The sequence below is a fragment of the Tyto alba genome, unplaced genomic scaffold (genome assembly GCF_018691265.1).
Source record: "Tyto alba isolate M040663 unplaced genomic scaffold, T.alba_DEE_v4.0 Super-Scaffold_29, whole genome shotgun sequence".
Lineage (NCBI taxonomy): Eukaryota > Metazoa > Chordata > Aves > Strigiformes > Tytonidae > Tyto > Tyto alba.
In genome coordinates this window covers 11166576-11188320 of record NW_024881303.1, presented here as the reverse complement: position 1 = coordinate 11188320, position 21745 = coordinate 11166576, and positions in this window count along the sequence as shown.

Here is a 21745-nt window from a genome sequence, read left to right as displayed (position 1 = left end):
CAGAAAAGCTTCTGCAGAGGTTTTATTTTTCTTCTAAATGAGCAATAGATGCTTATGTGCTGTAAAAACCCAGCTGTCCTGTATTTTTTTTCCTGTCTCACTTCTCCTATAAAATGGGGAAAGCACTTCCTCATCTCCCAGTATTTGCTTACCTCCCAGGGATGTTGTAAGGGGAACTACGCTAAAGATTACAAGGTACAGTATGAATGGAGCTATATTAGTACATTAAGAGATAGACAGAAGGATGAATATCATCCCTGAGGAGCAAAAACACCTGCTGTTCCTGTGACAGCTACAGGAACTACTGCAATATATTTAGTAGATTACACAATAGCAAAAGAAAGCTATTAAAAGAGGGAAAGCTGACCAACAGATAAGCCCAAAGAATCTCTGTTCAAATGTAGGCTTTTATTTGGAGTTGTTCATAGTTTGACATTTTCACATTATTGCTTTTTTTAACTTTATGAAACACAATCATTCTCTCTCGTATATGAATTCTAGACTCCATGCTGTCTGGCTTTCAAATGGAGCATCCACTCAGAGAAACAGCAACTTGGATGCATGAGCTGCACAGTACTAGCAGAAAAGCCCAGCTCAGAGTCATCAGCAGCATATTGGTCTTATGGTCATCATTTTGGGTTATACCTGTCAGGTGAACTGGGACTGGTGGTAAAGCTGGTGGGGAAGCTGGCACGTCAGCTGCTGGGGACCCCACAGCTGCTGGGTAAGCAGAGACCACCACAGACCCCATGTCAGGTACCAGGAACCTCCGCTGCTAAAGCCGATGTATTTCTACTCATTTGCAGGTAGAAGACTGATCTCTGTGAATAGGATTTGCAGTGGATTCAATATATCCTGTAAATCATCTGGAAGTCTCCTGGAACACAATATGTGCACTGACCTGTGGTGACATTGGCAGAAGAAAAGGTTTTGGAGAGTCCAGGGTATACAAAAGCAGTATCTGACCCATGTGCTATACAAAGCAGCTGAAACAGCCAAGACAGTGAACTCCTCCTGACTGAACGAGGATTATTCATGGACATTATTTTGTGTGTAGTGGAATGAAAACATTTGAGAGTATCAAAAACTGTTGGTGGTGAATGAATTCATCCATTTCTAGAAAGAAAATTAGAGCAATTTTTTCCCTGGCTCACTAGTCCCTTAGTGATAACTGCCATTTCCTGACATCTGTCCTCACTCTTTTTCTCCCCATCCCTGAGAAAAAAGGAGCTGATGTTGGAGTTATTTACAAGTGTATACAGGTGTATCTTATCATTTGGAGAGAGACTGGAAGAAGTGCAGAGCTCAGTGATTCACTGATCCTGTCTCTAGAGTTTGTCACATCTATTCCAAACGTATATTCTATATAGCAGGTACAGTATCTGATCATAAAAAGTATGTCCTTTATATCACAGCTCTGATGAATCACTTTATGTTTTTATTACAGAGTTTCATGTAGAGGAAACTAGAGTGATACTCAGTAAATTCCAACATCAAGAATACGACTCAAACTGCTAGCAATATTTAGAAATCGTAATTTTAATGGATAGTAGGTAATTTAGACAAATGACATTTTATGATTGGAAACATCACTTTGTGAAGTGATGTTTAATATGTACTGTGTCATGTCTGTCAGGACAATATGCAGCCCCATGTATGAACATTAAAAACATATAAGTGAAACATCCCAAGTCATCACCATTTTACAGCCTACCTAGCTATTGACCCCAATCACAAGTAATATTGGTAAGGCACGTTGCACACTTGATCCCAAAGGCTGAGTGATTTGCATGGTGTAAGGAATAGACTTGGACATCTTTTACATCATCTTGCTTACTGCAGAACATAGTTTAAATTGCACACTCAAAGCAGATTAGAAAACTTCGGTGAGCCTCCAAAACATACTTTCTTCCTTTTCATGATGAAAATATGAACCATGATGTTTGCTGTCAAATAACTATGTCCAGTCCTAACAGAATGGGAAGATCCATCTGGATATCCTTAAATATTTTTGGACTGGACGTGCAATGGAAATAGACTTTGATGCTTCTACATTAGCACTCAGCTCAGATCAGGAGAGTGCTTTTGAAGTGAATAGTCCCATCTTCCCCATTTACATGTACTCTAGTTTACACTACAGAGCAGCTTTGGAGCATGCAAACCACTCCCTTCAGAGAAAACTAAACCAGAAGAACTCCGAAAGTCTACCTAATGTTTCCCCAATGCTAATGGGTCTTCTGGTCTTGCTATGCAGTCTTTCATTATTCAGCCACCTTACCTACCTCTTGAAGACTTGTGTTTTAATTTTCCTTGAGAACTGCTATTTCCAAGGAGCTCTGTGGGCTGCTGGGGGCATGTTTGGATTCTCTGTTCTCTAGAGAACAGGGAGCAGTGCTCACTATGGCACTTAGCTCTTCTGGACATTATATCCCAGCTGAGTCCCAGGATCCTTGTGCAGCTATGTTAATGTAAATGCATTTTGCATGCTGCATTTTAAATGTGACTTTTGCATGAAGATGACTTAAACTTTTGGAGTCATCTCTGCTTTAATCCATCTGGACTAATTGTGGGGACAAGAAAAGCATTAGAATGTGTCAAGCTGGCTGTAAGTTTATAAAAATGAAAAGCAATCTAAATAGTCAGCAGTGGAAAAAGAAAGCAATAATCACTGTGAGCTGGCACTTACCTGTTCCTTTACTTCTATGCTGAAATGTAGAGTGGCTCTGATTTCTAGAATCTGATTTGCATTTGTAAGCCTACACAGTGCTAAGACCTTTGATTTCATGAAGGAAAAAACAAAGAAGTCAGGTCTGTTTCCAAGACAAATGCTTTTGCACCTCCTCAGCTACTATGTGGAAGAGTGAAAGACTCTCATTTTGTACCTACAGGCCTGAGTTCCAACTTCGCTCTAGACTCTGGCCAAAGCCTGCTTTGATAGAAAACATTGAGAGTTAAAACTTACCAGTGTGATGCTAGCCAAACATATCCCTACTAATTACAGAACTGGTGTACTATGCTCAGTTTGGGGCTCCACAGTACAAGAAAGACATTGAAATGTTGGATTGAGTCCAGAAGAAGACGATTAAAGTGTCAAGGCACATGATACAGCATGTGTTATGTTAGGAGAGGTGATTATGAACTGGGTTTGTTCAGCCTTAAGAAGAGAAGGCTAAGAGAGTTTGTTATTTCTGCTTTTAACTCCTTAGAAGGTTATAGAAAAAAAGAGAGCTGACTCTTCTCAGAAGTGCATGAATAAGGGACAACATGCAACAGTGACAATTTATTACAAAGGAAATTATGACTAGATGCCAGGGTTATTTTTTTATATATTTTTTTTTACTATGAATGTGGTTAACCACTGGCATAAGAGCCCAGAGAGTATGTGAAATCTCTGTAATCAAAGATGCTCAAAAATTGACCAAGAAAAGCCCTAAGTAACCTGATCTATCATGACAGTTGAATCTACATTCAAACTTGGACCTACTTTGAGCAGAAGATTGGATTGAAAACCCACCATAAGTCCTTTCAAAACTCAAATATTTTATGATTTTTGATTCTACTTTTATTTGCAATGCTAGACTAAGGGAACAACTGGGTGTGAGGGAATTCATGACCTTAGGTGGATCTGGGAATCTAGTGGCTTCCAAAACCAGGGACATACCCTCTGAAGATAAAACAAATGTTAGCACAAACAAATGTGAAAGAAAGACAACTAGATATGAATAAAAAATGGAAGCACTACTGTATCAGTGTGCACCATGAAATACAGCTGCTGCAGTCATTTCAGTCTCCAGGATAACAGTAAAAGCAATTACTGGAAGAACAACACATTGCCCAAAATCATTAATATGGTTGTTGTGTCTCCCTTGTGCACTAATGCAGCACAAGGAAAGAGTTTTTGGAGAACAAATTTGCTGATTCCGCTGTTGTTTGTTTACTGACATTGTTTGGCATCTATCCCTGGTTTGCTAAGTGGGCTCAAGTTGTTATTTTGCAGCTCACAAGTAGACCCGGTGAGAGCAGACAAAACCTTCAGATTTGTTTTGTGACTCTGTGCACTACTGTCACTGCAGTGAATGCCTTGTCACGTTCATACAGCACTTGTGTCCCCAAGGACTGTGGGGTAGTTTTCATTCAGAAACCTCTCACGAGGTCACATCCACCCCATGTGGAGCAAAAGGGCTCAGTCACAGCAGAGACATCTGTGACATTCATCTGAACAGAGAGGGGTTTGCTTCTGCCTCGTGCCCTCATTTGTACCAAAAACACAGCCTGTCCCTACAACTGTAAACAAGAGCTCTAGCTGCTTTTCACTGAAAGGCACTTTGTGATCAGTCGTGAACAGTAATTCCACCTCCTGGACCTGTACTTTTCTACAGTCAGTGCTGAGGTGACTGAGAGTTTCCTTTTCAAGGGGAAAGACTGTCAGCTGTTATTTTGAGCACCCCTTCAACATAGGCTGTATGAGACAGCAAGGGCAACTGAATACAATATTTTCTCATGCATTGTAAACACCAGGAGATAGCAATAAGATTCTCAGCACTCATATTTCTTTGGAATTACTCTTAATGAAAATATACTAGCAAATTTTTGTACATTATGAGTTGATTTGTTGTAAGGCAGAGTCAGGAAATTATTTCTGGTTTCCTTCCCTTTCATTCTGACTTCAAATCACGGTTGCACTGTTCTTCAGCACACACTTTAATTTAGGTTTGCACCAACTGATTTCAAATCCTTAATTAAGCTTATTATTTTTTCCTAATTTTAAAATATGCAGGATTTTTAAAGTATAACAAATCATTAAGAAATTAATTCAGTCATTAATTAATTATTAATCCTTGCTAATAGGAAAAATGTAATAATGATTATAGGTATCAGTACATACTGTGGGACCATTGCAAAAGCGCATTCTATTAGCTCACTGAAACAAAATAGTCAGGAAATAAAGACATCTCTGCATCATTTGTAGTCCCAATACCATGTCCTAGTACTAGGGTAAAGTGACATTATGATGTAAATAAATCCTTAGTAGCTTTCATTTGTAATTCTAACACTACAGAACAGGTTACTTGTCAAACAGTAAGCAGTGTAGGCTCTTTAATGCCCAAATGGTTTTCTCCTTGGCATAAGAATGGTTTCGAGTTAAGACAGAGTTTCACATGCTCTGCAGCTCCGGGAAGAGGAAACATCTTCGTTTGTCTGTCCTGAACTGATGCTACTGTTGAATCACCCAAAACCAACAAGTTTGGTCCTGGCATGAGGAGACAAAGACACTGCTTACTTCTCAAGCTCAAAGTAGCTTGGCAGAAAACACACCAACGCGGTGTTAGCTCAGGATTTCTTTGTTTATTTATTTATATTTTATCTGCCTCAGAGTAAGAAACAATCCAAGACATGCATGTTCAGTGTTCCACCTGAATTTCTGCCCATTCTTCTGTATATTCTTTGGCACGGGATCCAAGTGCTCTGCATTTACTAATATATTTATTTTCTTTGTCTCCTCATGATACACTAAAATATGATATCCATTTTGGGAAAACGAAAGCACAGGTGAGGTGTTTGTGGAAAAGAGTGACTGATCAGTTCCTTCTACTCCACTGACACAGCTGACATGTCAGTTTATCCTTCCACCTGGAAGGATACTTAAATTTTATTCCTAAAGAGTGAAGAATCTCTGAGAGTTTATTTATTTTGAAAGCTCTTTTCCCATCCACCATCTGGCTTATCTCCAACATATTTCACATTTGAGATGATGGTTTCCACTCTACATTTATAGATTAGAGGAAAAACCCCACCACTTGCATGTTTATAAGCACAGATTGCAGAGACTTTCAACATACTGATTATTCAGGGTGATGAATCATATTGAGTCTGATGTTTGCTAGACTGCATTGCACTTATTTGATATGACATCTAGTACCTGAGATGTGGGAATCTGATGCAACACATCACTTCTCACTGACACACCACCAGAAACACACAGACACCTGAGACAATGTGGTTATATTTGGATCTCTTTTTTAAAGGAGTTTTGAAGCTTTAATTTCTTTTCTGTTAGTACTTTGTTTTTGATTCCAGGAGCCTGAACTACTCAGTGACTGTGTCCACCTGCCTCATTTCCTCTACAAAGTGGTCCTGAATTTAATCATTGACATGCTAGACTTCCTACTCAGCCTTACTTTTGTGTTTTAACACTAGACAAAAAGCAGTGACCAGTCCTGCCAGTTCAGGCACAGAACTCAGAGAGAAAATGATGCTCCATCCTGCCATTGGGCAACCAAAGAAAATAGGTTGAAAATAGCAGCTAAAAAAGATCTGGGATTTGAACACACCAGCAAAAGCAACTGAATTGCAGATGTGTGATGAGTTACCGCCCATCATCTGAACAGTTTCTCATGCATTTCCTTTATATATCTTTGAAAGAGATTCATGCTGTATTTTTCCATGTGATTAGGGAAGGTTAGAAGGATGTACATCAATACTTGGAGAAGATTTGTGGTAATCTCTTACATTTTGTAACTAGATCACACTGCAGCAGCCCCCATACCCTGGGATTCTGATTCAGCTGAGTCTTTGTATTGACTTTGTTGGGATGTGTCCTGAACAGCTTGAATGCCTCTTAAAGAAGGACATCAGTGCTCTAGTTGTTTGATTGCATCAAATACATAGATACATAGAAATACACAGAAACTTGCCAGGATCATTTCTTTCATTTTTACTTCACTAAATTTCCTAAAACTGCGATGTTACCCTTGCTACAAAGATACATGCAAAGTTTAGAACTTCTGCAGTTAGTTTCTTAGAAAACACCTCTGTGAATGGCAACAGATCACCTGCAGGAGGAACCCTGGAAAAATAGTGGCAATTTAAGTGTTGTCATCAAACTTCTTCAGCCCATTAAGTTGTGCAATTTCGCATATAATCTCCAGTATACTTAACAGAGGAGGGAAGCACCTAGGCAAGGAATAGTAAATATAAATCAACAGATAATGATATTCCTCTTTCAGTCACACTGATTACCAAAAGCATCAGAGTCTTTATGCTTATCCATTTAGAATAATATCCACCTGAACAGATATGGCTGGCAGTAATTACAGGATACAAACTGACAGATTTGGAGTTGAAGAATTTTCCCTATTTAAAAATGCTCAAAGCAGAGAGGTAGACGGATGTTTTCCTCTTCATTTATTTCTCTTATTTTTTGTTTGCTTGTCTATGTCCCTTCCTCTCTTCTCATTTTCACTAATTTGAAGAGATGGCAGTGCTATGCTTCTGCTACTGCCTGGACTAATGATGTTGTTTGCATTTTTGTAGAGATTACATAGAATTTTTTTCCACCTTCTTTTTGATATGAAGAGATCTGATCAATGCAATAGAAGGGAATCAGAATGGACATGCCAGGATACAGAAACTCTAATTTCTACTTGCACTCTCCAATAATGGCCTTTTCTGTGGAGGGCAAAAGTCTCTAAAGGATCATGTATGCTACTAAAGGAGTTAGTGTTTGTTATCATAGACACTAGGCTGTTTCCTTCTACAAATATTCCTAGCCATTACTATTGTTTTCATTTTTTGAAAAACGTAATTCTCATTGCTCCTGTCTACAGAATGAGGCATGAGCTAATGATGCTTTGCAAAGAAGTTCAGTCTTACTGACACGGGAGTGATCCAGACTTAACAATATGTCAGATTCACAGTTATCTTTACTGACATTTCCCGGAGTTGCTACTGGCAATGTGATTTCGGGATGCGAATTCACTTTCAGTTCTTCAAAATGCTGTTTAAATCAAGATACCGGGTTAAAAAGGCAATCTAAATAGAAGATTCTTTCTACTCTTAAATACATCCTTAAATGACACTAATGGAGTTGCAACTCTCACAAGCTGATCTGAATATGGCCTTAAGCATTTTCAACAGCTACATATCAAGTCAAGGCTTGATCCTCTATGTGCATCCAAACCTCCCACACAGCTGCTTCTTTCATGAAAGCATAATCATAAGAGCAGAGGAACAGTCCAAGTGCTCAGTGTTACAGCAGTGGAAGGCAATAGCAAACCCTAAACAAGAATTTAGTCTGGATTGTTACCAGATTCACTATTCTATAAATCAATTGAGTTCGACACTCTCCTTATTGTGTGCTGTCATATGTTGCACTGATGTCTTATGATATAAGCAAATTACCAAAATAATTGGTATGAAGCAGAATGTATTTGGATCTGAATCCAAATCTACAAGAGTTACAGACGTTAACCACAAAATGTTCTCTAGCTCAACTGAATGTACATTTTCAAAGATTACCTCGAGTTCATTCCTACTTACTGGAAACTGATTCATATGGTGCAAGAGACAATGTTGGATATTATATATGTCACACAGTACGTTACTATAAATACTTAAAACTGGAATTGAGAGATAATACTCAAGGATTTATTAAATTCAGAATTAGGTAAATTAGTAGAAATTACATTTTTCAGAGAACAACAAAGGCTCCAGGGCTCATTCTGAGCTCACTGTAGTCATATATTGCTACAATGCCATTGACATTGGAGAAGTTATACTGGATATACACTGTCATAACCGATACCCAAATTGGTTCTTCAATATTAATTAAATAGTATGACAATGTAAGATGACATGATTATGACAATTTGAGTCTTTATCACACCTGTTTCTTAAAGGAGGAAAAGAGAGAAGAGCAAATGAAAGAAAGGAACTAGATTTTCTGATTCAAGTGCAATTCTGCTGCTTTAATTCCCTCCCCACCTCCCCAGCTAAAAGGGATCCAAGCTAGAAGATTTCTTCACAAAAACTCACAGAAATTATGAAACTTTGCATTAAAATATAATAAATATATTTTAAAAAACATTTTAATTCTTTTTACTTCAACTTTTTCCCCCCCATTTTTTTTTTCCCCAAAATGGAAATATTCAAACCTGATGGTTTTAGTGTTTTTCCATAGTAGATACATACTTTATACTTTTGTAAGTGAATATTTTCTCCCATGGCATTAATCTGCGTATGTTGAAACAGCTGCTGAAAACTGTTTTACCACAACACGTTAAGCATTCTTTACAATGCCAATGACTGGCATGAGCAGGGTAGGAAGGCACATGAAGACCTGATCTGAGGCACATGTGGAGATTGCAAACGTGACCTTGTGTTTTATTTTTTTGTGTGTATGGAGGGGTTGGAGTGTATAAAGCATTGGTGCCCAGCAAGGAGAGGAAGGATCCTGCCCAGCAGGGATAACCACCTCCCACACTCCATGTTTTCAATGTGTGGTGGCAAATTTTCTGATTCTTCAGCTCTTCAGGAAGCATTTCTTTACTGAGAAGGTGATCAAACTCTAGAATAGGCTTTCTCAAGAGGTGGTTGATGTCCCATGCCTATCAGTGTTTAAGAGGCATTTGGACAATGCCCTTAACAACATGCTTTATCTTTTGGTCAGCCCTGAAGTGGTCAGGCAGTTGGACTAGATAATTGTTGTAGGTCTCTTCCAACTGAAATATTATTCTTTCTATTCTATTCTATTCTATTCTATTCTATTCTATTCTATTCTATTCTATTCTATTCTATTCTATTCTATTCTATTCTATTCTATTCTATTCTATTCTATTCTATTCTATTCTATTCTATTCTATTCTATTCTATTCTATTCTATTCTATTCTATTCTGTCCCTTCCCACAATTTTCCTGTAGCTGGAACAAACCAGCACTTTATCTTTGGGTGGAACATGTTGAGAAGTCTTGGACCAGCTTGAGTTCTCATCCATGATAGTCTCAGCTGTGTAACTTCTGCAGGAAAGGGGCAGTTCTCTGCTCCTTCATGGCAGCTCGTCTGTCACCATCACCAGTAGCAGGCATTTTGGATGCAATCCATCCTGCTGAAATCTAGGTCACTGCAACACAGGTCTCTGACCCAAGCTCATTGTCCTGAGATCTCATTGCAGCCAAATAAGTCTTGGTCAATATAGTCAGGAGAGTGTGATTCATAGGATGAAATGTAAGTGCCTTCTTTGGTGTGAGCTGAGTTAGAAGGCTGTTCTCTTTGACTGAATTGACTAGATGGGACCTCAGAAAACCAGCTGTGATATAGAAAACTGTATTATAGGCACCCACAAACAGTTGAGCTGAATCTTATCCACTTTGCAACTGCAGTCAGTAGAAGATGTAGTAGAGTGCTGTCTTCATGGGCATCCAAAGCACAGCGCTGCCCTCTACCTTGTTTTCATTTGGAAATTACAGTTTTTTGGCTTAGGAGTTTTCAACCTTAAAACTGGTAAGAAAAAAAGTGACTCATTCAGAACCATTTACATTATCTTATGATAAAAATCAACAATGAAAAACCTCATTAAATACAAACCTTCCTCCTTCAAGGCATAATTCAGTATAAGCATTTTCCCCTTTTCTCATTACTACACCCCTCTATTCAACTACCCACATAGAGAAGAGACCATCTAGATGTCACCCTATGAGTTCTTCTCTGTAGGAGTCTCCTTCTTGTCATGGCATGGAATTGCATACATTCTCCTACAATAAGGAATATTTTGCCCTTATAAAGACACTTTGAGGTGTCTTCCTATTGTTTCCTCTGCAGCCAAAATGAACAATAGTGCAATTTTATTTTGTCATTAGAGTGCTAAAAAATTACTTTCATTCAACTATAGTAATTTCTTCAACCTCTGCAAAATCCTGGCACTGATAGCAATATTTTCTATTCAGTTTAGGAATAAATTAGTTGCCTCTGAATGAAGGATGTCTCTGACTGATCTCCACTAAAGCAAGGTTTACCTGGAGATTTATTGCAGCTTTGCCTTTTTGTTTCCCCATGGGAAAGTTCACAAATGATGCAGCAATCTTGTTCCAGTAATACTGTGCTTAAACACACTTCACGGATTATTTGGTATTCAGGATGTTCTTCCAGCGTGAAGAGAAAAAATAGCCAGTTGGTAAAACCAGACTGAGATTTTCAAATAGTATGACAGTGAATGTTTAACAAAACAAATCTTACTTGCATCTCATTCAGACAATAACCACCAGGAAAGTAGCTGCTCTGAAATAAATGCCTTAATGTAGGGACTGAAAAGCGATAGAAAAGGGTGAGTGGAATCTTATTGCATTCCTGTGAGAAACAGTTATTTGCGTTTTTTTGGTGAGTAATTTGAATCACGCTAGTTCAGTGAGTTACCCCAAGCCATGATGAAATCATGAATAAGTACAAGAATCTTAATTCCTGGTTCTCTGCTTCAGTAAGTTGCTTTCTGGATTTCTGGCCTCTCTGGGAAGATGAAATTGAGGCCGTACCTACAATACCTGGCAGTCAGTAGGAGCATGGCAAACAGACTCAGCCCACAGTTTGCCCGCACACTGCAGCGGCCGCTGCATCAGGAGCAGCCAGGCTGTGCCAGTGGGGTGCTGTGCACCACTGAGTGAACTCAGCCTCTCAGCAAGTGCCAGGTTACCAACCTCGGAACCAGCCTGGGAACCACATTCCCAGCTTGACACTGATGCTGTTGCTGTCAATGCTCCAGCTACTTTGGAGATATCTAGTTTGCACTGTTTGGAGGAGTTTTCAAGTTCCAGAACTGCTACCCAGACCATGTCCGTCTCCACATCAAGGTTAAAAAGTATGTGAAGGCTTGCCATGTTTTGTGGTCCTCAGCTGATCACAGCAGACTCAGTCCCCAAACGGGGCCCCCCATTTCCAGTCTTTGACAATAACATTTGCTATAATGCAATTAGACAAGGGTGTGATTTGAAAATCTGGCTACAGCTGGAGCCAGTGGAGATACTTTTGAATGTTGTCTTCAACAGTTGGAATATTTGGCTTGAAAGACCAAAGTGTTTCAGTTTCAAGTGTAATAACTCATTGGGGGTGAGCAACAAACCCAGTGCCCTCTTCCTCTTTGCTCCAGCTTCAGAGTCAGTGAGACCAAACAAATCAAACGTGCTGGCTTTTGTTTCCTGAAACCTTCCAGCTAAAACTGATGGTTTGTGCGTGGCTTTAATCCTGGTACTTTCCAGCTCCCAGTTCCTGTTCCATTTGCCAGTCACCTTTCTGTATTGTAAGTAGCTTTATGCCATAATATCGCTCGTGGAGAATGAAAATAAAAGGCTTAGTCCACAGAGAATAGTCTGCATGTACAGCTTTTGTTGGGATTACATGGGGGTATTAGGCTTTTTAACACTAAAATGCTGATGCTTTTGGAAAGAGTAGAACTGTTGCTCTCTGAAATACAAAGGGCCTTATCTCAATCTTATTTATAATGAAGTAAATTAAGAGTGACTGACAAGAACTCAGGAACTGCTGCACCATTTCAAGCCAGCAATCCAGCTCTTGCAGCACTGTCTGTGTCCCTGGCCAGCAGCAGTTACATTAGAGGATGTGACAAGAAAGGCTTTGGAAACAATTACAGCATGACCTGACTATAGCGAAGACTCCTTTCTAACTTCCAGTTCAAAGGCTGGTTTGTGCCTTGAAATAAGAGCATCTGTGTCCATCTCTAAAGGCTCACATTGGTTACTTTTAATCACTGTCATTTTAACTTCATTTTCTTATATACAGATTCTTCAATTTCAGTGAAATCAAGGTATTTCATCATCATAGTGGCCATAAAGTCCTGTATCAATCTCATGAGCCTGACAGAAACTGTGTATGACCTGACACATTAGAGCTGAATGGAAAAGCAAACAAAAGACTTCCAGGAAAGCAAGCGTGCCCTTGTTCACTCCCTAGGTTAGGCAGGCTTTGTTTTACATGTCCGTGGGGACAAACTTGTTGTGTACATAGCAAGATTGATCATACAGTGAACATCTGGAATTCAGGCAAATCCCTCCTCAATCAAACACTGAAACCTCTGTTTTGTAACATTCTGCCAGCTGTGTTAAAACACATCTGACATCATATCTGCAGTCCAGCTGCCCTTGTGCCCACAGGTCTCTCCTTCCCCAGAGAGACTCCCTGTCTCTCTCCCGAGGCAGTCTGGAGGAAGAAAAAGGGAGAGGAACCTCCTCCTGCACAAAGGAAAACCAAGCTGATCATAAAACTTGTTCCCTTACAAGCAGCTGGGAAAAGTCAGGTACAAATCACGGCTTTTTCAGAGATTTGTGTGAACATTTCCTTAGGCTTCAAGTCACATGGATTTAAACTGTGTTTATCTCTAAGACTGGCTTTGAACGATTCCCAATATTGAGACACTACCTTGGGAGAACCTTCTCCCTTTCATATGGTATCGTAACCAGCATGCCAAATCAAAAGTGACTCTGAGGACATCTGAGGGACATTTGCTACAGGGAGGAGAGCAGGGATATGACCAGAAGGAACTGACTGGGGCAGGACCACGTAATGGAGAATCTGCTAAAGGCTTATGGCTTAGAAATAATAGCGCACAGCTCATCACAGCCCTGGTCTCCCACCTCTGCTGACCTGCATCCCTGCCCAGATCCTCACTCCACATATTCTTCAGCCTCTCCCCACTCTGTTCCCGGTGATCCTCTACCTTTGCTCTCTGATTATGTTGCACAGGGTACATGCCCTAGTGGGATAACTGCTCAGCCAGTACTGGAGGATGGTGGGAAAACAGTGGGGAACTGAACTGAACATATCCTGGGCAGGGGACCTGAAAAAAGACTTAGAATCCCACTGCTTTCAAGCGGTTACTGTTTTCCAGTCATGCAATTCACAACACATTGTATGTCCTCTACTGAAAAAATCCCAAACAGTTGGTGAACAATTATATATCTTAATAAACTGATTTTTACAACAGATGGAAATGTTAAGTCTTTACAAGAAAATAATAGAAATTAGAAACTGGAGATTGTAGAAAACTGGTAAGAGGAGGAAAAGAACAAATACATGCCTGAAGAATTAAGGCTAATAAGAGCAGAAGAACAAAGGAAATACTAATGATGGTGCTGCTACTTTACTAGATAGAAATGAGAGAAAGGGTAATCTTATCCAATGAGGAGGAAAGTATTTGCTGTCAATTAGTAAAAAATGCATTAAAGTTGAATCTGGATTATTTGAAAGCAAAAACCTTAAAAGGGCTGTCTGAGGAGCTTGTTATATTGTTGATTGAGAAGATACAGAAGGCTGAACGGAAAGTAATGTTGGTCTAATATTTGAAATAGAGTAGGTGATATGACCCTGACATCCTTCCCAAGAAAAATAAGGGCTGGTTAGTATTGGTTTCAATTAACTTAGAAAGAAAGGAGGCTAAAATAACAAGGCTGAGTTAGTGGGAAAGGAATCTTGTCAAACTAACTACAGGCTTATGACTCTATAAATTTGGATGATAAAGGTCACAATGTTGATATAACGTACCATGTCAACATGTTCAAAGAACCATAGTTAGGCTGAAGATTCCCCAGTAACACAGCCAAACATGCTATAAGGTAATTACAACACGACTCCAGTTGCCCCTTCCCTAATATGCCTACATCAGGGCTGGTCAGGTATCTGGTACATAGGCTTCATGAGGCATTTGGCTTGAGATGCATGTTATTTGATAAGTGAAAAGAATGATTAAAATCCACCTGACACACCTAAAATGGATATAAATGGCTGTCTCTTGGTATGATTATGAATAAGAAATCATTATAAAGTACATGAATTTCTGGTGAGAAGCTGCTGGAAGCTGTTCATTTCCTAAAATCTTGAACACTCTTGATGATCTGAAAGAAAACTTAAAATCATTGCTGATAGAATTTGCAGGTGACACATAGAATGGGGACATGGCAAATAACAAAGAAGAAAGATTACTGATAGGGAGTGATCTGGAAAGCATGATAAGTGGATTACCTTAAACAAAACTATGTGTTTTGATACAGACAACAAGCAAACCAGATATTCAGCAATGAAGAATGAAGGTTCTGTTTCAACACTGAAAGTAGTCTTTAAAAATGGCTCCAAGATTATGACAAATGCCCATCTGACAACAGGATGGGGTATAGCAAAAGAGACAGAGTCCCTGTCTGGGTATATAAAGTAACTGCAGATTACTGAAGTATTAAGTATGTTCTTGTAAATCAGGTAGATACTAGATAAACTCACATTTGAATTAAGGGATATGATGAGATAGTGAATTATTCACTGTAACAACTTGCAAGGTTTATTTTTGACTCCTTGCCACAGAAAAAAATATAATCACATCATTCTCGATGACTGGGCCAAACAAGAAGTCCTATGGCCAGTATTGAGCTCAAGGCCAGACTGCAAGATACATCTGACCTAATTCTACCCTCTTTCAGTTCAAAGCCGTTACCCCTTGTCCTGTGTCGTGGTTTGAGCCTGGCCAGCAGCCAAACACCATACAGCTGCTCATCACCATCCCCCACCTGGGAATGGGGAAGGAATTGGAGGGGCAAAGGGTGACTGGCAGGTTGAGATAGAAAGTTTAAGAATGGTAATAAAATAAAATGGTGACAGAATAGAAAGTATAAACGGGTAATGTACAATGCAATTGCTCACCACCCGCTGACTGACACCCAGCCTGTCCCCATCTAGTGATAATACTAAAACACAGCAGATGCAATCCTGGAAGTGAGCGCACGCCCCTTCCCGCCCATCCCTCCTTTATATAGTGAGCAAACATCACATGACATGGAATATTGGCCAATCCGGGCCTGGTGCTCCAGGTGTGTTCCCTCCCTGCTGCTTGTGCACCTGCACCCAGGCAGGACATGGGAAGTTGGAGAGTCCTTGAAATCTCAGTGTGCTATCAGCATTCTTCTCATGCCAAATACCATACTGAATTCAAAATACAGCACATAGAATTATTCTAACTACCAAAAAGGAACATTAACTCTATTCCAGCCAGAACTGGGTCATCCTATCACTACACACCCTCATCAAAAGTCCCTCTCCAGCTTTCTTGTAGATAGCCCACTTTAAGTTCCGACAGGCCATTATAAGGTCTCCCCGGAGCCTTCTCTTCTCCAGGCTGAACAACCCCAAGTCTCTCAGCCTGACTTCATAGGAGAGGTGCTCTAGCCCTCTGATCATCTTTGTGGCCTCCTCTGCACTTGCTCCAACAGCTCCATGTCCTTCTGATGTTGGGAGTCCCAAAGCTGGACACAGCACTGCAGGAGGGGTCTCACGAGAGTGGAGCAGAGGAGGAGAATCACCTCTCTCGACCTGCTGGCCATGCTTCTCTTGATGCAGCCCAAGATACAGTTGGCCTTATGGGTTGCAAGCGCACATTGCTGGCTCATAATCAGCTTTCCATCCACCAACAGCCCCAAGTCCTTTTCCTCAGGGCTGCTGTCAATCCACTCATTGCCCATCAATAAAAATGCTTCAACTTTCATTTAATATTAAAGACGCTGTTCAAAGCCCATGGGAATTGGAAAGAGTTTTCCCATCTTCTTCACTAGTCTATGAGCCAGCCTTTTAAAGGGGGATCCCAGGGACACTGGTTTCACCAGTCATTCTGTAAAATACCGACATGGCAGTGTGGGCCTCTCCAAATGCTACCCCATGTCACTGCAATACAGCAACTGTGTCTTAAGTTTATGATGGCTTACAATGTAAACAAAATGTTTAGCTGAGTTACAGGCCAGTACTTGCTTCAGTATTTTCTGTGATCTTGCATTTATGATTTTGTACCATTTTCTTACACCACTGAAGTGTAAATTTCATGAATAAATTCTATTATCTCTGGGACTTCACTGATTAAAAAAGGAACACGTACATTGTTTCAGAATAGTTAAATTCATTCTTCTCACACATCACAAGAAGAGTTGCATGAACAATCCATACTGAATAATTTACTCAGTAAATTTATAATTTTAAGGTGATTTTTAAAAATAGCTACCTAAGTAATTTGCCACTGCCAGATGAATCTTTTGTGGGGGCATATTTGCACACACTGCTGATACAAACCCCATTTCCTCTGAGTCTTTACGCAAGCATCAATATTGGCCCTGTGGGTCTGATCGCATTGCTGATTATCTTTGTTCTCTCATTACTTTACTACTAACAACCCCTGCCCCAACCCCTGCAATCGTGAACAGCTTTAATACATTTTGCTCTCTGTGTGGTGGACGAAAAGTTGTGAACATAACTGTATAAGATATATAAGATATTTGGAACATTGATCTTTCAGACATTGTATCACTGAATCTCATTCAGGAGTGGATCAGGTAGAACACCAGGGCATTGGGGTTTCCTCCACACATCGCACTACACAGCTGTTGAGGAATCTTCTTTCTTGGATAGATGAGTAACTCTAAGTTTGGAATCTATTTCACTTAGGCTGATTCTTTCAATTTCATGATTATACTTTTTGTGCAAGTACTATCCTTCACCTTAAATCACTCCCCTGTCTTTCCTAGCATTTAGTCCTCCAATACTTCTACATTGAACAATCCTACCTACTTCTCAGCCATTGTTATGGTACACTAAACATGCTTTTCTGTAAAATAGACTAAACCATGTAATTCTAGAAATTTCTCTAATCACCTAGTTCAGATTAAATTTCTTTCTCGACTGCCAGTCATAAATTTTATTCCAGACAAAATCTTAACATTTCTTTGTAAAATAACAACCCCTAGCCTTTAAGTACCCTGCCTGAGACACAGTAAATGCATTGCATTTACTTCACAGCTGCACTACATTGAAGACCTCTATGGTTATTAATGACACGTCTAAGAAAGATACTAGATGGGTGCAGTTCCATGTTTTAATTGATCTAGTGACAGAGTTGGTTTAAGAGATTCTTACCATCTCAGACACATTCTTCTGCTTTTTTTAGTAATATTGACACAGACATTTTCCTTCATGCTTACTGCTTCTGTTTCAGATCAGAACCACTTGGTACCCCAAAATTTCCATTTTTAACAATTCTCCAATACTGCTTTTTTCTATGAATCCTTTCTTCTATTACATCTTTGATTCATCCAAGTCTTTTCCCTGCTTCTGCAGTTTCTAGAAAAGGAGCTCTCAGCTTAATGTAGAATTTCTTCTAATTTGTCCTTCATTTGCACTTTGTATTTTTGCATTTTGTCATACTCCCTGGTGGATTTGACTATGTTCTGAACACCACAGAAATCTCTCATCTGGTATAAAGAGTCATTCTGACATCAGCAAATAACAGAAACAGTGATAATTCTATGCCAATGGTTTCAAAGAAAACATCAAGTCAGATCTGTCTCAAAATCTTTCTTTCGAGAATTTCAGTGGTAACCTTTCTTCAGGACAGTAGTTCTTGTCTCATCAAGAATGGCTTTCTCTCTCTCTTTGACCTCTTCTTTATCCACATAATTCCTGTATTAATCCCTGATCTTTCCCATCTTAGTTTCACTTGGTACTACAGAAATGCTCTTAGAAAGTCAACCCACATACACAAATTTTCTCAGAATACTGAGCAACTGCAGAGAAAGATGATCAGAAATACCACTCAGCAATATTTACTGGAAGGACATTATCTTTAGGTGGTCCAGGAAAATGCTCACATTTATTGGAACTGTTAGGTCTTTATTACTTGGCTTGATCGACTAAGTAAGTCTGATAGAATATCCTCTTCCCACACAATTTATGATGTTTTCTGTCTTCAAGTGTTTCTTGATATTTTTGCCTGGAACTGGACCCAGTGAATCCTCTGTGTACTTAGTGGCTGCCTAAAATTACAAGATACCTAACATGAGCAGAGCAGTGACTGTGGTGAAAATGAGCTTCTTCCTTTACTAGCAAATTGCTAAATTATATGCATGAAATTTGGGGAAAATAACAGCCTTCATGTGATAGTTTTAAGTGCAAACAACAGCAATGCCCCTTCCCTAGGGCTTTCAATGCATTCTTAAGATTTCTTGGTCTTGACTTCATTTCCCTTTAGGCATACACTTAGTCATGGGGTCAAGGTTTTTGTTCTAAGCTCTTGAATTGACTCTCAGAGTTCTCAGCTATTCATTAAGCTACAGTTTAAACCTTCCATCTCTGATATATTTTGCAGATGACAGAATAGTGTGTCTTCACAGCAGTGTATCCCACTTAACAAACATGTCTGGAGATAGAATGAGCATAAAGATATTTAACTAAACTGATATGTGGACAAGTGGGTAAACATTTAACTACATGATTGTCAAAACTCATTGCATGTTTTATCAGGAAAGAATCTGTCTCAGCAGATGACAGGAACTGTCAAAAACATGCTGTATTTTGAATATGATAGCTTCATAATGATCACAGTCTGGATGAAGTTCTATCAAAGTTTAGGCCAATCAGACATATAGCTCATTGTCATAATTTTGGCTGAGATAGAGTGAATATTCTTCCTAGTAGCTGGTATAGTGCTGTGTTTTGGATTTAGGATGAGAATAATGTTGACAGCACACCAATGTTTTAGTTGTTGCTAAGCAGTGTTTACACTAAGCCAAGGACTTTTCAGCTTTTCATTCCACCCCACCAGTGAGAAGGCTGAGGGCACAAGAAGCTGGGAGGAGAGACAGGCAGGACAGCTGACCCAAACTGGCCAAAGGTTTATTCCATGCTATATGATGTCATGCTCAGTGTATAAACTAAGGGGAAAGCTGGTCAGGGGCCACTCCTTGGGAACTGACTGGGCATTGGTTGGTGGGTGGTGAGCAATTGCTTAACTGCTAAAAGACTGATGCCTTTTGTTTGTTTTTCTAAAGCTGATTAATGAATAGTATTATTCACTGTGATTTTCTGGAAAATAACCAGAATCAAGAAGCCTTCTCTAAATGTATTAAAAGGCTGGTTGTATTCCAGAAGTGTATAGAAGAATATTGCCCACAAAGGATAACAGTGGAGAATCATAACTCTCTAGTTGTGACTGTGCAGCTCAAAGTTTTGTCTCCGTAGGGGCAGGAGGCACTATGTGATCTGCTTTCTCTCCAGATAAAGCCTCATGTCTCCAGGCCTGCCCTGCCTCATGCTGAGAGATACCAACCCCCTCCATGCACATTCAGTCTCGTGGGGCCCAGAATGTCCTGGTGATGATACCGGATAAGCTTGTATTTGCATTTTTGACATGTGAGTGGCAGCAAAGTTTGACCAGACAAGCTGGCCTTGCATCCATGTCGGTGTGCAATGTGGGTTCAGCCCTGTACTTGCTGTGATGGCTTTTCCAGTGATAGTGATGCAGTCAAGACTTACAATGTCCACCTCAGTGGGACGATGAGATTTCATTTATGCTCCAACAAATCAGATGCACGATTGAGCTCAAGCCACATCAACTACATAGCACTAAACACAAAATAATACAACAGTATTTAGGTTATGAATTCACTGGGAATGTACCCGTTTGTTGCCACAGAACCAGGTTGTTATCAACCAAGCATTAAGACAGGTGAAGAAGACAGGAAGAAGAGATTGCACAAGGGTCTTTTCCATCTCCTGGGCTAATTTAGGATATTCTCTGCTTTCATCTGTTTCTATTACTGTTTAACTAAGTGCAGTGAATACACGTTGGTATTCCTTGCTCTCCTTTGAAGCAGCTAAGGCTGCAGGACACCTCACCTGGCATCAGTCCCAAGCTGCACTGCCATGGGCTGCTATTCCATGGGTTCTGTGAACTGTTCTTCCACCTCAGGCTGCAGAAGCACCAAGTCGGAACAGATGTAGGAACATTGCCTTAGTGTACTCAGCTGTCCCCCTTCCAGTAGGGGAACTGTCACTGGAGACCTGCTCACGCTGATGATGGCGATATTCCCTGCTGAGGTGGCAACCCCACACATGCAGCGGTCAGACCTCAGGCCCATACTCTCAGGGAGTGCAATGAACACCCTGCTGGCATTTCCCCAGTGCGATATGCTCTGCAATAGCATCCAGATGTGTAAAATTCACATTTGAGGGAGTAAATTACTGTGCTAAGGTGCAAAAGTTCCTTTTGGAGACCTGAGTGCTTGAAAATCCGGATTTCATGTCCACCTCGAAAAAGAAACTTGCTGCTGGTCTAAGGCAGAAATCAGATGTGTCTTCCTTTTATCACTTCCTCTTTTTCAAAGATTGAGAATTTGAAATAGGTGAATGTATCTAGATGTAGATGAATGGTCTTTCATAAACATTCACTCTTCTTTTTTTCCCCAAGCAACTTTTCACAAACGATTTAAAGCACAACCATAATACTTTGCCTTCATAGTAATCACGTTTCCATATTTTGTGTACTTATTTGTTCATTTGTTTTTAGGATAGGCATTTTCTATGCAATAATATCCATTGATCATACTGAATTGCAAAAATATGTCTCAGTACTGTTGTTTGATTGCTTGACTTTTGACTGGCTTCTGGTCCTGTTTAGCTGAATTATGGACTGGAGAGGCCTGAAGCCTGACCCTTCTCTGAGGATATTTGGCTACCTCTTCAATAACCCTTTCTTTTCATGACTTTTCAAATCAAAACAAACGATGAAATCAGCTCAAGTACTAATCCAGATTTTATTTTATTTTTTTTTTCCTGAGAAGAGAATAAGCATAAGCATAAAAAACACTTAACCAGGCATAAGAGACAAAAAAGTTATTTATTTTTCTGAATGATTTATAGTCCAGTTTCTTCTTTTGTTGTTGCAGAAAAGAAGGAGGAATTAAAGTAGAGGTTCATTACTCAAAATGGCAACAGTCCCATTAGGGAGGGACAGCAGAAGGAAAACATCGCCATAATTTTACTTATTTTATGAGAGATGAGCTCTTCCATACTTCTCTGAGCAGATGATGGTAAGTTCAATATGAAGAAATACAACACCGGTACAATAAATAAGAAAGAGAAGGATTACTGATATTGTCTCAG